Source organism: Lissotriton vulgaris, chromosome 11, assembly GCF_964263255.1.
Source record: "Lissotriton vulgaris chromosome 11, aLisVul1.2, whole genome shotgun sequence".
Lineage (NCBI taxonomy): Eukaryota > Metazoa > Chordata > Amphibia > Caudata > Salamandridae > Lissotriton > Lissotriton vulgaris.
In genome coordinates, this window is record NC_141699.1 from 1,004,226,206 (window position 1) to 1,004,239,976 (window position 13,771).

The 13,771-nt window shown below is 43.2% G+C and overlaps 1 protein-coding gene across 1 annotated transcript in view; it reads right to left on the reverse strand.

Moving 5' to 3' along the window:
• The window catches only part of GPR160 (G protein-coupled receptor 160), a 213,740-nt gene that overhangs the window by 134,292 nt on the left and 65,677 nt on the right, over positions 1 to 13,771 (reverse strand). The window contains exon 2 of the mRNA XM_086944297.1: positions 10,266 to 10,391. The gene's annotated coding sequence lies outside the window, so the exon portion shown is untranslated. The remainder of the gene's footprint in view (positions 1 to 10,265; positions 10,392 to 13,771) is intronic.

Here is a 13,771-nt window from a genome sequence, read left to right on the forward strand (position 1 = left end):
TTCTTTCCCTCCGGATTTTCCTTCTCTTTTTGAAACTCAGCAGCAGCAATATTGTTGTGGTGTCAGTAGGGTATTAAGTGGAACTTGGAAGCTTTTTCAAAATTATATGTAATATTTGTTGTAGATATGTTGCTTGTTGTAATATATATCTCGATGCAATGACAGACTGTAAAATACCAGATGGGTGACACACAATGCTAAGCACAGATTTTTACCTTCAGTTTTTTAAGCCACGCCTTTAATTCCTTTTGCCACACCCCTTTGAGAGACCCCCAGTTTTTTCATCCCACTTAAAGCCCTGCATATAGGGGTAAATATAGGTTCATACCTTGGATTGAACAATTGGTCCATTCATTTACAATCAGATTTCCACTTGGAGGTTCACATAAGAAGAACCAAAATTATTAAAATGCTTGACCTGGGGTCTCGGCTGTTTAGGGCTAAGAGGGGTGGGACAGGCTGGGGATATAAACGCTCAGGCCATATACTCTCAGGGCCAAAGGAAATCTTTCAAAAAGCTGCAAAGCACCCCAAACTCCTACAAATCGAGGTCTTCAGCTACCTGGATCTCAGACATGTCCTTGCAGCCTACATCTCTAACATTTGTACGCTACCAGGTTTTCACTCCTTAGAGAAGAAACTCGCCATCTCCGAGGTATCAGGGTGGATGGAGGATTCCAAATTCACAATATCAGTAATTATTCACATTGACAATTTCCAAGTCCATAGGCTTCCAATTCAGATCCATAGTATTTCACAGGACAGCCGCTCCAGCATATACTTAGCCGCTTAATCGCGGCACGAATTCTGCCGCGGTGCGGCGGTTTTAATCAGTGGGAAAGGCTGCGTCCGCAAACGGACACGTGCAGCACTACGGAGGCAGTGCTCGCGACGGCCGTTGGCCGACAAGCACACTTAAGGGGTTAGAAGCTCTTCGCCTTCATGCCAAATAGAAAACATGGGGCCCTATGTATTATGAATTTTGCCAGTTGCAAATGGCCAGATTCGCAGAATCAGGCTGGTTGTGACCGGCAAAATGATTTTTGGTATGCATGAATTCCAATTTGCGATTCGATAAAGTTACAGAATCACAATTTGGAATTGCAAATACATACCGATTCGGTACTAGGAAGTCGTGTGTTTAGAGCATCCCTTCCTAATACCAAATCGCAGATATATGTAAGCATGTATTGCAACCAAAAAGCATTAGGTGGTAACCCATTCGCAATGGGGGGGGCGTCCCCAAAGGACCCCTTCCCTCTGGAAATGGCATTGAATTCTTTTTTGCAGAGCAGGCAGTGGTCTCACAGACCACTGCCTCTCCTTAAACAAGCATTAGAAATGCAATAGGTCTTGCATATTTTTGAGTTCGAGCTATTGGCATAGCTCAACCGCTAGCGGACAGAAATTGCCACTTTGCAGGTGCCGAACATTAGTCCGTGAAATGGCCTGAAAGCCTGAAGCTCTGTTGATAGACTACAAAATAAAAAGGCAGATCAGGATGACCAGGAGGAACAACGGACGTATTGGGATGGCCAAAGCAAGCAAACAATGAGTGTAATTGCTTGGGCGTGACCCAAGCATGCAAAGGCGGTAGAATTGGACCAAATGCACAAATAAAAACCCTGTATTTCTAAATGGCACAACAACAAACAAATGGCAATTCATGGGCATCCCAAAAGCCGAAAGATGAGATAACAGGTCTTGCATATGAGCTGCCTAGGCTCGACCTAAAAATAAAAAAAATTAACTTTTCATTTTTCTTTTTTACACGCAAATCGTTTTCCTTAAAGAAAAACTGGCTGCATTTCAAAAAATGATTGCTTCATTTGAAAGCAATCCCAGACATGGTGGTCTGTTGAGCTCAGCAGGTCACCATCCCCGTGATTTTAGGGATTTCCTAATGGGTCGCAAATTGTGACCTACCTCACTAAAATGTATGAGGTAGGTTGATTTGCGACCCACTAGGAATTTCTAAATGACACTCATGGACTTTCATACATTAGGAATAGCAATTTGCTGAGAATCGCAATTAGGCAATCACGATTCCCAATATTGATACATATGGACCATGGACTCTTAACCCACTGTCTGGAGCTGTGGGAAAGTCAGACCCTCTGGAGTCTGGACTGCTACAGAATGCTTAACAGAAATATCCTACTAACCCCACTGATGGCCCTGTTGGAGATCCGAAACAACTTAGAGGTCACTAGATATCAAATTGAGTTTTAGCACTTAGATTGTTGTTCCCAAAATGCCAGCGGTGGACCTCAAAGCCATCAAAAGATATGGGGAATGTGGGAACAACTTGGGGGCCTTTCTGAGCCTGTAAGACCTATGCCGGTGATCGAAATACAGGCATCTGTGATGCACTAGCACATTCATCAGCACTGGACTGGGAACTGAAAGCAGCCCTGGCAAAAAAGCACAGACCAGTCCGACTGCCTTTGTCTCCTTGCTAAATCTCTTTCGATCCATTCACCCAGCCATTGCCTCCCTCTGTCAGCCTCCCTGTGCCTGCTGCAATTGACCTCGGGGAGCTGGGGAAAGTAAATAAGGCTATAGGAGCGGCCCTTGACCTTCAATCCCGGCCCTCCTAGGGCTCCAGCCCACCGGGAAGTGCCCGGCAGAAGAATGGCGTGTCCGGCCCTGGGCGTCATATGCTTTGTCCCCGACAAAAGGATGTAGAAATGCATTATTTGCATGCCAGTTTGGTGGTTTTCTTCACTCTCTAATGCCAATATAGATACTTTATGAGAAAAAAATAATTAAATGCACCAAGTCCCTCATAAGCTGGTAAAATATTGTTGTTGCCTGAGCACGTGTGTGTTATGGGCAGACATACTGCAACTGCATAATAGAAAGCATGGAAAAGGTAAGTGGCATTGCCAAATTTAGAATTGCTCCAATGTGAAATGATGTGGCTTTTCTTTGGTTCGATCTTTTGTTCTAAGTTGACAATAGAGAAGCAATGCATTTCTTTTTGGCCTACAGAGCCAAGAAGCAGGCATGCAATACCATGAGCTTTCGTGCCATTAGTGAAGGTTTATTTTGCTTTTATTTATTTTTGCCAAAAGTCACTATCCTAAATAATTTGCCAAGGATAGACTGGTTATCAACTGAAAAGCGCAAACCTTTTTCAGGACTGCAATGCCTTTTTGGCGCTAAGCACTGGCCACTCTGGATTTCAAAATATTACTTAGGAGCTAGAAAGCTTTCTGTTGCACAGGCTTGATTTCTGATTCCTCAGGAGAAGAAGGGCGCCAGCCCTGGGCTTGAAATCAGAGTGCCACATCTTCATTTGAGTTATTAAAAATAATTAATGGGTGGGATGGTTGAATTAATCTCAGCCACTGGTAATTACTCGGGCCACATCCCAGCCCAGCGTTTTTTGGCCCACCATGTCATTTCAGTTTAGCCCCAGGGATATGCAAATCAGCCTTGTTCCTTCTCCAATCGGAACAGTTCAGCCCTAACGCCTTAACCGCGGCAGCAATTCCACCGCGGTGCGGGGATTCTGAAGGGTGGGCGGGGCTGAGACAGCCAACGGTCGTTCGCAGCACCAGGGAGGGCGTGCGGCTGTCGGCCGACGGGAGCACGGAACGGGCTAACTGCCAAACCAGGTCATCTCCAAACAGACCACATGCAACCCAAGAGCGGCTTCTCCACATTCATTCGGGTAAAGCCTTGTCCAGCGGCACAACGAGCATCTTCATTTAAGTGCACTTCCTTCAACATCGCTACCGCTCGAGGTAACCAGACATGCCCTTCAGCCGAGGCCAGTGTGCTCTGTATGCAAAGCCGGACCATCAGCTCCTGCTCCCATACAAATTTTACTGATGGAATCGATTGCAGTAATGTTATGTTACCAATGGGGCAGGCATCCGGTCAGAAGCAGTGCACTGTGGAGAGCTAGGACTGTGTTGCTCACCATAAATGGTGAGCAACACAGTCCTCAATCTAAGTGATTTTTAGGTCAACGCCTACCAGACCGCACCGCTGTCTGGTTTGCTAAAGACATCTTGTGGAGAATCGGAAAGCTTCCTTGGGAATGCATTGTGCCCATTGCTCAGCATTTGCTTGCTTTCCATTTGCTGCTTTTTAAAAAAATTGGTTAGAATGTTCAGATCGAGTTATTCCATCCCTTAGAGTAGAGCTTGTTTACCAGGTCTCTTTGCATTCCTCCATAAAAGCATCCAGGAGTGCTCGCTTTCTGTAAACAGGCCTCTGTCACATTGGCTGTTCATTTCAAAGATATGGGTCAAATGTCAGGCTCCCTCTTCTGAAGGAGCCTTGTGTTTAGCTTTCTTTCTCCGACTTCATAGTGAAAAGATTTATGGGACAATCCTACTGGGTACCCATCTGAGACAAAAGGTTGGAGAATGTTATTTTTTCTAGCACACAACAAATTGTAAACATCTGTAAATGAACTGTACAAATATTTCAGAATATATCAGAATTAGGAAAGCACAAATGATACACTTTCTGATGCAATTTCTACAAGTTATTGTTTGTGCACTGTATATTTTTTCTCAGTAAAACAGTCTGTGCAAATGTAATGGCCATTTCAATTGAAAAAACTGTTGTTTGTAATGTCAATGCGCGCTCATACCATGCATACCCCACTCTGCCACTCTACTCCACTCTCTGCCACTCAACTCCACTCCAGCCACTCTGCTCTACTCTGGCACTCTACAGCACTATACTACTCCACCCTACCACACTCCATGCCACTTTGCTCCAATCTACGATGCTCTATACCACTCCACGACTCTTTGCCACTCCACTCAGACACTTTACTCCACTCTACAACACTTCTCTATGTCCCTCCACTCCACAACGCTCCACTGCACTTTACAACATTCTACTCTACACCAATCTACTAAACTTATGCCTCTTTACTCCACACTATGCAACTCCACAGTCCGACACTCCACAGCACTACGCCAATCTAGACCATTCCATTGCCGCTCTCCTCTATGCCACAAACTTTTTACAATGCTGAACAGCAGCCCCACTGGTGTACAACATGGCTAAAACACATTAGCAAAGCCAGTAGCTCTTGCATAGGCGAAACATATTGGCTTTGCAAATGCTTGTTACATTTTGTATCTCAACCATGCGCAATGAGCTCTGTGCACAGGTTTGCCTCCCAAGAGATGGTGCATACCCTTCTGACATGCACAGGACCCTCTGGTCTTCAAACTGTAGATCACACACCTCCCACCCAGTGGGTCCATGGATCTATGGAAAGGGGGCACAACACCAGCAGAAATAATAAAACTGTGATGGCTGCGAACAGCTAATCCTGCTGCCTTACAAGGTGCGTTTCCTGCAGAGCCAAGATTAGGAAAACTAAAGCAGGAGTCCCCTGACTTCTCTGAAACTGCAGCCTTGAATGCTCCAAGGTGGTAGTGAGAAACAGCCTCATGGGTCATCCACACCTGAACACCAGAAACAGAAACATGCTTGGCATCAGCCCAGCTGATTCCAGCGAGAGGTGAGGTTGGTGGCAGGATTTGTGGGTGTGTGCATGCATACAATGTAAATGTATATTTAAAGTAACTCAATGCGCCGATGCGAAATGGAGGAGTTAAAATCACAGGAAGGCCTTCCAGCCTTCCAAAAAAAAGAAAATCTTTTAAAGTAAATTCAGCACCATTAAATAATTAAAATGGAAACATCTGTTGCAAAGAGTGCCTATAAACTGCAGGTGTTTGGCATCAAGTGCTACATAAAAAAATGTTTTATGTATGTGCACGCACGACTGATTTTTTTAAAGCTGAATGTTATTAACTAATTCAATAGCATGCCTTTTAGCTATGCACTTTTTTTGTCACGTGAAGGTAAAGCAGATAAAAACAAGGAAAACCCCTGGACCATGTAGCAGGATAGTAATTTGTGACCTCCAGGTGACAGGAAGAACTGTCACAATTGTGAACCAATTGGGAAATCTTGGTAGAATATGAACCCTTAAAGCACAGGTGGTGCATCTAAATTGCTGCTATGCTACAAGACTGTGGAAACAAGTTGCAAGTAAAAAAAATAAAAAAATATGCATTTCAAAGAGGTTACTCCAAAGGGATGGGTCACTTTCTCTTAGGTAAGGCTGGCTTGAAAGACCAGATTTAGCAAAGAATGCCAAATTAGCGAGGGAAGTGTCTGGATGGATTTTGAAGCAGGTCTAGGACAGGTTTTCAGAGAGCAGCTTCAGCTAGGGTTTACATTTAAGAACCCCTAAAGGGCTCAGAGTGGCACAGGTGAGGGACCGAGGTGGTATGACTTAAAGTGAGGGTCTGTCAGCTAGCAGAGGTGCTTTGCGGATACTTAAGAGTCATCATGTGTGGGCTGAATACATTGAGCTTGAGTGTGGGCGATACACTCGAACAGTCCGTAGAAGAGGTCTTGGACTCTGGTGAATAATAGGGTTTGAAGGCCGGTGAGTGCGTAGGAGGGTTCGATGTGAAAATGTGAGGGCGAGTTCAAAGCTTCTGAGACTTAGGGACAGTTCTACTGGAGACCGGTCTCGTGGGCCGTTAATTGCCCTCAGCGAGAAAGTAGTGATGGGCTGATGGCAAGTTAAGGATGCTTGTGGAATGGCGGAAGGCCTTAAGAGGCAGTTGACTGACTCAACGCACAGACTGGGTACATTTGATCACCGGCAGTATGGATCTGAAAGACTGATGGTTTGGAAAGGATGTATGTGGACTAGCAGAGGATATCTTGGGTGGTCTGATAACTAGCATACATTGGGATGAGGGGGTGGTCAATATTTCTTTCTCTCCAGGGTTGCTCAGCATAAAAAAAGTGTGAAGAGCACTGTTCTAAGCGGTCTAGGTTTGGAACCATGGATCCCACAAACTTACAGAAACCTTTTATGCCCCCATCCTCTCTAGGGTCAGAGGCTACTTCAAATTTCCCCTTATAAATATTACACTTTTTTTTTTATTGTGTGGCTAGGGCCACGCATATATGCAGGTCCAGATGGCCTCAAAACTTCTGCTTTAAATTTTTTTTGAGAGAGACCCCTTAGAACCAGGGGAATAGGGTACTGTTCCACAGTGTAATCACGTTTTCCCTTGGCTAAGTTAAGTGAGAACTAAAGCCCAAATACTAGTCTTGGACACAAGCAAGTAGAAGTACAATCATAAACATGGCAACATTCTTTGTATAAAATTATATAGTATTTTATTAAAACAATAATCAGTTCAGGGCCACATAGACAAACACTTCATAAAAATAGAGTTTAAGGGAAACTCTATACATAAATTATAAAAACATCACCATATGATTAAAAATCATGCATCAAACATGTGTAAACAACATTAGTAAAACTCATAAGAAGCATGATAATGGGGAGTGCACTCTGTACTTTGTGAGCTGGGGGGAGAGGGGGAGGGGGGGGGGGGACACCAAGGCTTCACTCTTGTGCCATTGCTTTTTATTTTACAAATGAATCAACTTGAGACCTTCCTAGTGAAACAGTGTAAGGATGTACCCAAGGTAGATGACAGATAAGTACCGGCCTCCCTATGTGCAGACTATACTGTCCTTATAGCGCGCACGGCCAACAGTTTCCAGCACTTGCCAGACTATTTTATTTTATTTATATATAGCCTGGGCTTGAAAACCAATGTTTCTAAGTCTTCTACTATAGCCCTCGACCTGGCCAAAACTAAATATAAAACCTACACTAAAAAGTCATCAAATTGGCAGGGCTGATAAATTCTGTTATCTGGGCTTATTATTAGACACAGTTGAACTGGCAATTTCTGCTCAATGCTCAGGCACAGTCTCTTAATAGAGTATCACAGAGCATTGAAGAGTTCTCTAGGCAGCTCGGCTGGCCCCCACATTACATCAATTATTGAGCTCTACAAAGCTTAATACATTCAGGCAGCGAGCTTCAGCTCCAAGATTTGGGGCTACAAGGATTGTATCCTAATTTAGGCGGCGTAAAATAAATCTCTGAGAAAGGATCCCGAGGTTGCCCCAGAGTGTCCCTATAGAGGTTGTGGCACTGAGGAACTGGGGGTTGGCTATATTTGCAATTACATTCATGTTCGCCCGCTGATATTATGGCTGCCACTTTGGATCAATGAGGAATTCAAATTTAATTGAAGGATCTAAAAAGACTGCCTTGGCTTGGACCATGGTCTCCACATACCTTGGCTAAACTATATTAACTGCACCTTGAGCAGCCTTGGTAAGCCAGAGCTATTCTCAGATCCGCAATCTACTTCCAAGGCAGACATCCTTTGGGCCAAGCAAGCCTTTGTATGCAAAGCTCAGGAAAAAAAGAGCGAAAAGTGCGATGCCTAAAAGTTCCCTTGTGAACTATTTTGTGATTAAGTCTCCAAACTTCACTGACCCATACTTGTTCCTTGACATGCCAGCTCACCCCAGACAATGTAACTTTTTACCTGAATTTGCTTCCCCAGTTACTAATGGCCTGGTACAAGTCGTCCGAGCTTCCGCTTTGTACTTTTGACCCTGCTGCTAAGTTTGATACCGTGCACATTATTTTTATATGACATACATTTTCTAGATTACCTTTTGTTTTTTTCCATTGTTTTTGTCAATGAATTTTACACAAGTTAGACCAGCTTTATTGTTACTTCAATTTTCAGACTCATCCACTGCCTGTTTTTATGTTTATAAATTTTTATTAGGGGGGGGGGGGGTCATTCATGTGTATGAGATGTCACAAGGCACCATTTGCCTATTAGGGTGGACTGTTCCTTTGTGTGTTTTTATGTACTTTTATGATTTGTTTTACTTAAATTGAATAAAGTGATTATTGAATTGAATGAATGAAATGTGCAAGGCAGTGGGGAATCCGTATGAGAGAAGGGGGCGGTGTATGGGATAGAGAGTCAATGACTGAGTGCAAGGACAGAAGATGGTGCCAATGGTTGATTGGATGGCTAGCTGGGTGGGGTTAGTGAGTGTATTGATTCATGGCTGGATTAAGTGAGTGAGTGGGTGGTAGGGTGCTGGTACAGTATGTGGGGACAAAAGCAGTGTGTGTGTGTGAGAACGAGAGAGAGAAGCAAGAACAGGAAGGGGAATGATCAGGAGAAGGGACAGTGTGTGAGGTATCGGTATGGGTGATTTGTTGAGTGCAAGAATGAAGAGAGCGAATGGATGAATATCTAGATGAGTGGATGAGTGCATGAAGGGTCAGTGAATGTCATTGGGTAGTGTGGAGTAGAAGTGGGCTGAGACGATCAAGAGTTACACAATGTTACAATCACACTGAAGACCATATAAAAGGAGAAACTGATGGCTTGCAAATATGTCGCAGCGCGATGCCAGTTGAAAATGTTGTAGGAATGTTGTAGGTAATCAGATGACTCAGTCCTAGGTTTTAGTTTAACAGGTCGAAGCATTCTGGCAGTAATCCTGGTTTGTGGGAGGCAAACCTAGCCTGGTTTACGGTGTCCCCGAAGGCATGGAGGCTCCAGTTACCTTAAAACAAGACATCTCTGACCGCCATTGATTTTTAATGAAAATCTACTTTTGACGCTAAAGTTCCAAATGCAGGCAACATTACAGATCACGTTTTAAGTTGATGACTAGCAGCAAGGATATTTAACGGTTTTGCATTAGGAGCAGTGATTCACTGTCTCGGGTACTGGCTGCTCAGCTACTAGCAGCAAGTCAGATTTACATTGATGTGTTGCTTGCCAGACCAGTTTGTGGGTGGCACACCAATGGCACCCCCCTCCCAGCCTTTCAAAATGGTCAAAAGGAGGGTTTATGGGAGAGGACAGGGAGTAGTCACATTGGAAAGCTAATACCCTTATTTAGTTTATGCTGCAGGGCTTTAGAGTGTGTGTTTGTGCTTCTCAGCCCATCCTGGATGGCAGGTGCCAGGGTAGTGGGATTGTTGGGCTCACCACAGACAACACCTGTGGTTTTCTTGGACTCAGTTTCCTCTCTGATCCACAGAGTTTGGTCGCCGTTTGCCTCCCTACGCGAGACTGGGGGTTCATGGGTGTGCCACAGACAGAGACACTCTGGTTAATGATCCTTGTGAACTGAAGCTCAAACCCAATGACTTCATGAGAAGCAATGAGGGCATCAAGCCCACCACGAAACATCTGATGAATAATTCAGGGTCGACAGTGGTTGGACGTATGCGGTATGCACAAATCCAAAGAGATGTGGGATTTCCAACAAGAATTTAAAAAGCCATCAATGGAGTAGCTATAATTGCCACAACAATCGGTCAATTACACGCTTTGTAACAAAGATCTTACCTCCTAATTTGTTTTATGGGTGCATCTCATTCCAGGTTCAACCTACAGTAGTGACCTGCAACTTCTTCCGGCTCCCGATAAATTTCTCTGATGTTTTCTTTTCTTGATCATCCAAAGAAGTCCAGTCTGGAATTGTGAAAAATAAAAAATGATGGTTAGTGACATGCATGCTTGTTCTAAAAATACAAAAGAAATACAGGTCTTCAAACAGAAACACCAAATAAGCAGTGTCAGGGACAAAATGTAGTACAAATCGGTATGATTTATCTTGAGGACAAAATTGACCACAAATGTGCAGGAAAAAAACAACATACAACCTGATTTAGTCTATCAATTGTAAAGAGTCAGGTTACATATATTTTTACGTACTGAGAGACTGTAAAATAACCCAGGCAATAGCAAGAAAAGAATTAAAAGATTTATAACAGACAGACTTCAAGGGTTTGTTCCTGCTATACAATCAAGCAGCAATCAGTGTCTTGATAATTGCGGGTCACAAAATACACTAAAAAGCCTGGCACACTTCCTTATGACACAGCTAGGCCAGACTGTAGGCATATGGAAGTTGCAAGAAGCATGGAAGACTGGACAATGTTTGTGATTCCAGCTGCAGACCCAGATCCAGTCCCAACATGTACCAACACAGTAAACTTATTTTGTGATGAAATTTGAAAGCTTGAGCTCAACAATGTCCAACACTCACAAAAACCATGACCTCGCGACTTACCAAGTTATGAGGAGTTCACTTTAGCAAAAGTACTTCAAAGGGCACTGGTAGGCTGTTTGCATATCTCAAGAAAGTGAGAAATGCCTACACCCAATAACTTACTTAGCAGTGGCTGGCATGATAAACGCAGACTACGATTATCAGACGTAAATGATGGGTAGCCTTTGGTAGCCAGATCATGGAGAGTTTTCAAACAGAAAAATGAAAGAATATTATTTAAATTCTACGTCAGCCAGTCATCGGGAGAACGCAATCGCTAAGATCTACCAGGCCAGATATCAAACCAGTGATGTGTGGCATGCTTCAGTTTCGTCTGCTACAATTGGCTAGTTAACAAGCACTGATGAGCTTGTGTCTGAAAAATTAGGAGAGACTATAGCAGTGACTCAAGAATTCCTATCAACTTAAGGGACACTGTATCTTCTTCAGGACCTTTCACCATGGGACAAGGACACCATCAGTAACCTTCTTGCAATGTAATGTCCTACTCTTGATAATTATGATGCAGATTCATACTTGAATGACATCAATTATAGGGAAATGCTACAGGTTTGCAGACCGGTTTCTACAGGAGGAGCACTATCAGCAGGAACACTATCCCGTCTTGACCGTACACCCGAGCTCCTTGCCCAACGTTCCCCGTTTCACAGCATCTTCAAAGTATAGATTTGATGGAGATACACATTTCTATAATCAAAAGTAATTGTAATGTTTCAAAGTCACTTTCAAATGTAATGTTACTCGTGCATGGACGCTTGATCCGCGGTTGGCCATTGTCACCGTTGGCTTGCCGCTGATCGGACGCTCCGTGATCGGGTGAAGTTTCTACTGGAATAAACTTTATCCTCTTTCATCTACAAAAGTCTACCGAATCATTTCATCACACTAAGCAAGCCTGTCTGGTTTCTTTCTGTCCAAAGAACATGATTTATTCCCCAGAGTCTGATAATTTACCAGAAGGGAGTTACCTATTGTAGGATTAAAATACAGGTCCGGGGGCATGAGAAGAATAGCGGATTCAGTATACCGACACTAGATTTCCAACAGGTTATCCTAAAGATTTTAGATTTCAAAATGACATTAGACAACATGTCTAGTTGTGGGAGCACTAGAGAACTGATAGGTCCAATAACACAATGGCATAATTAGTCAGATTTTAGAAAATGGGTCAAATGTTAAGTAGCCAAGAAATTAATGTTTTCATCGAGAATGGTACTTTCTGTAGAACTACTAAAGAATCTTAAGGTAGATGCGCTTAGAACCTTCATAAAAAACAGTGTCACGAACTATTTGCCAACATAGTAGCAGGTAACCTTGCAAATAAATATAAACTTTTTTTAACATTTACTTCTGCATTTATCTATATGTTTTGGCCATTTCATGGGTATTTATCCATATTAGTTTTGTGATGAAATCAAGTCGAAAAATAGTGCATTTCCACAGTTATTTTACTGATAAACATGTACTTGTACTCTGATGCATGTCGTCTCTTGGCAAACTAAGCAGCCACAAAGAACATAACAGTATACTCAGAGGTAAATATTCGCATTATACTACAAATATAAGTCGACAAATGCCTTTATTTAACGAAATCTTTTTTTTTTTTAAACTCCACATGCATCTGCTCAGCTGTTGGCTGGAATGCAGGAAAGACAGCAAGGAAAGTCACTCAAAAGAAGCCCAATTTTCTTTATTTATCCGGTTTTATAAACAGATGCAGTCAGGAAACACATTGTTTATATTTATCTGTTAAAATGAGTAAAAAATGAACACTGGGTGCCTTGGTTATGCTTTAAAGCATAAAAAAAACTTTGCAAGAAACAGTGCAGAGAATATACTTTAGTTATGTAGTTGTGGTTACACAGTATATTAAATCATTCAATGAATAAATGCAAGTGATTTTCTTGAAAGTCCACAGAAACAGGAGGCAGTCCAGAAGAGATCCGATAAGATTTGCTGTCACAGCACTGATGCAAAGAACCATCATATTTGGCTAAAGAAGCAGTCAAATGAATCATCGGAATTTATATGGACAATATTAAAGGTGCTCCTAGAATAATTCATTGTGGTTGCAGAATGGTGAAATGTATACACTGTCACTTGACATCAGCATTTAACCCCTTCACTGCGGCGGCTATTCCGCCGCAGTGCTAAGGGGGCGGGGCGGGAGAGCGGCGGGCGCATGCTGATGACTGAACCGCTCCGTCACCAGCGTCGGTTGCGCTGTGCTTATGACAGAGCGGTTCCGTCATGGCCCCGCCCGCTCAATAGAACGCTCAGCGCAGGTGCGGAATTCGCGCCGCGCAGGAGCGTCGAGCGGGCCATGACGGAACCGCTCCGTCATCAGCACAGCGCCACCGCAGCTGATGACGTAGCGGTTCCGTCATCAGCAGGCAACGGGTTAAAGTTTGAAAGAATGCGAGTACAAAATGGGAGAAGTCCAAAGATAGGATATCTTCAATCCATCTTGAAAGGCTTATATGTGGAAGAAATATTAACCTTTTTTCATTCAGCATGACAAACTAGCCAAGCACTGGCAAAACCAAAAGCTCAGCTTTCATTCATGTGCTAACACATGCATAATGCAGGCATGCACAGATGTTGTTTAGTACATTAAAGCTCGCCCACTGGAGTTTTGTCAATCCTAGGAATAAGTAGCAGAAAAGGATTGATTTCTGCTTGGAATACAAACAGGAGGCAAATAACTGAATGTGACCAACAGCTTTTCAGATGTAAAATAGTCCCTCTTGCATTCCAATGGAAGCATGTGCTAGAAGGC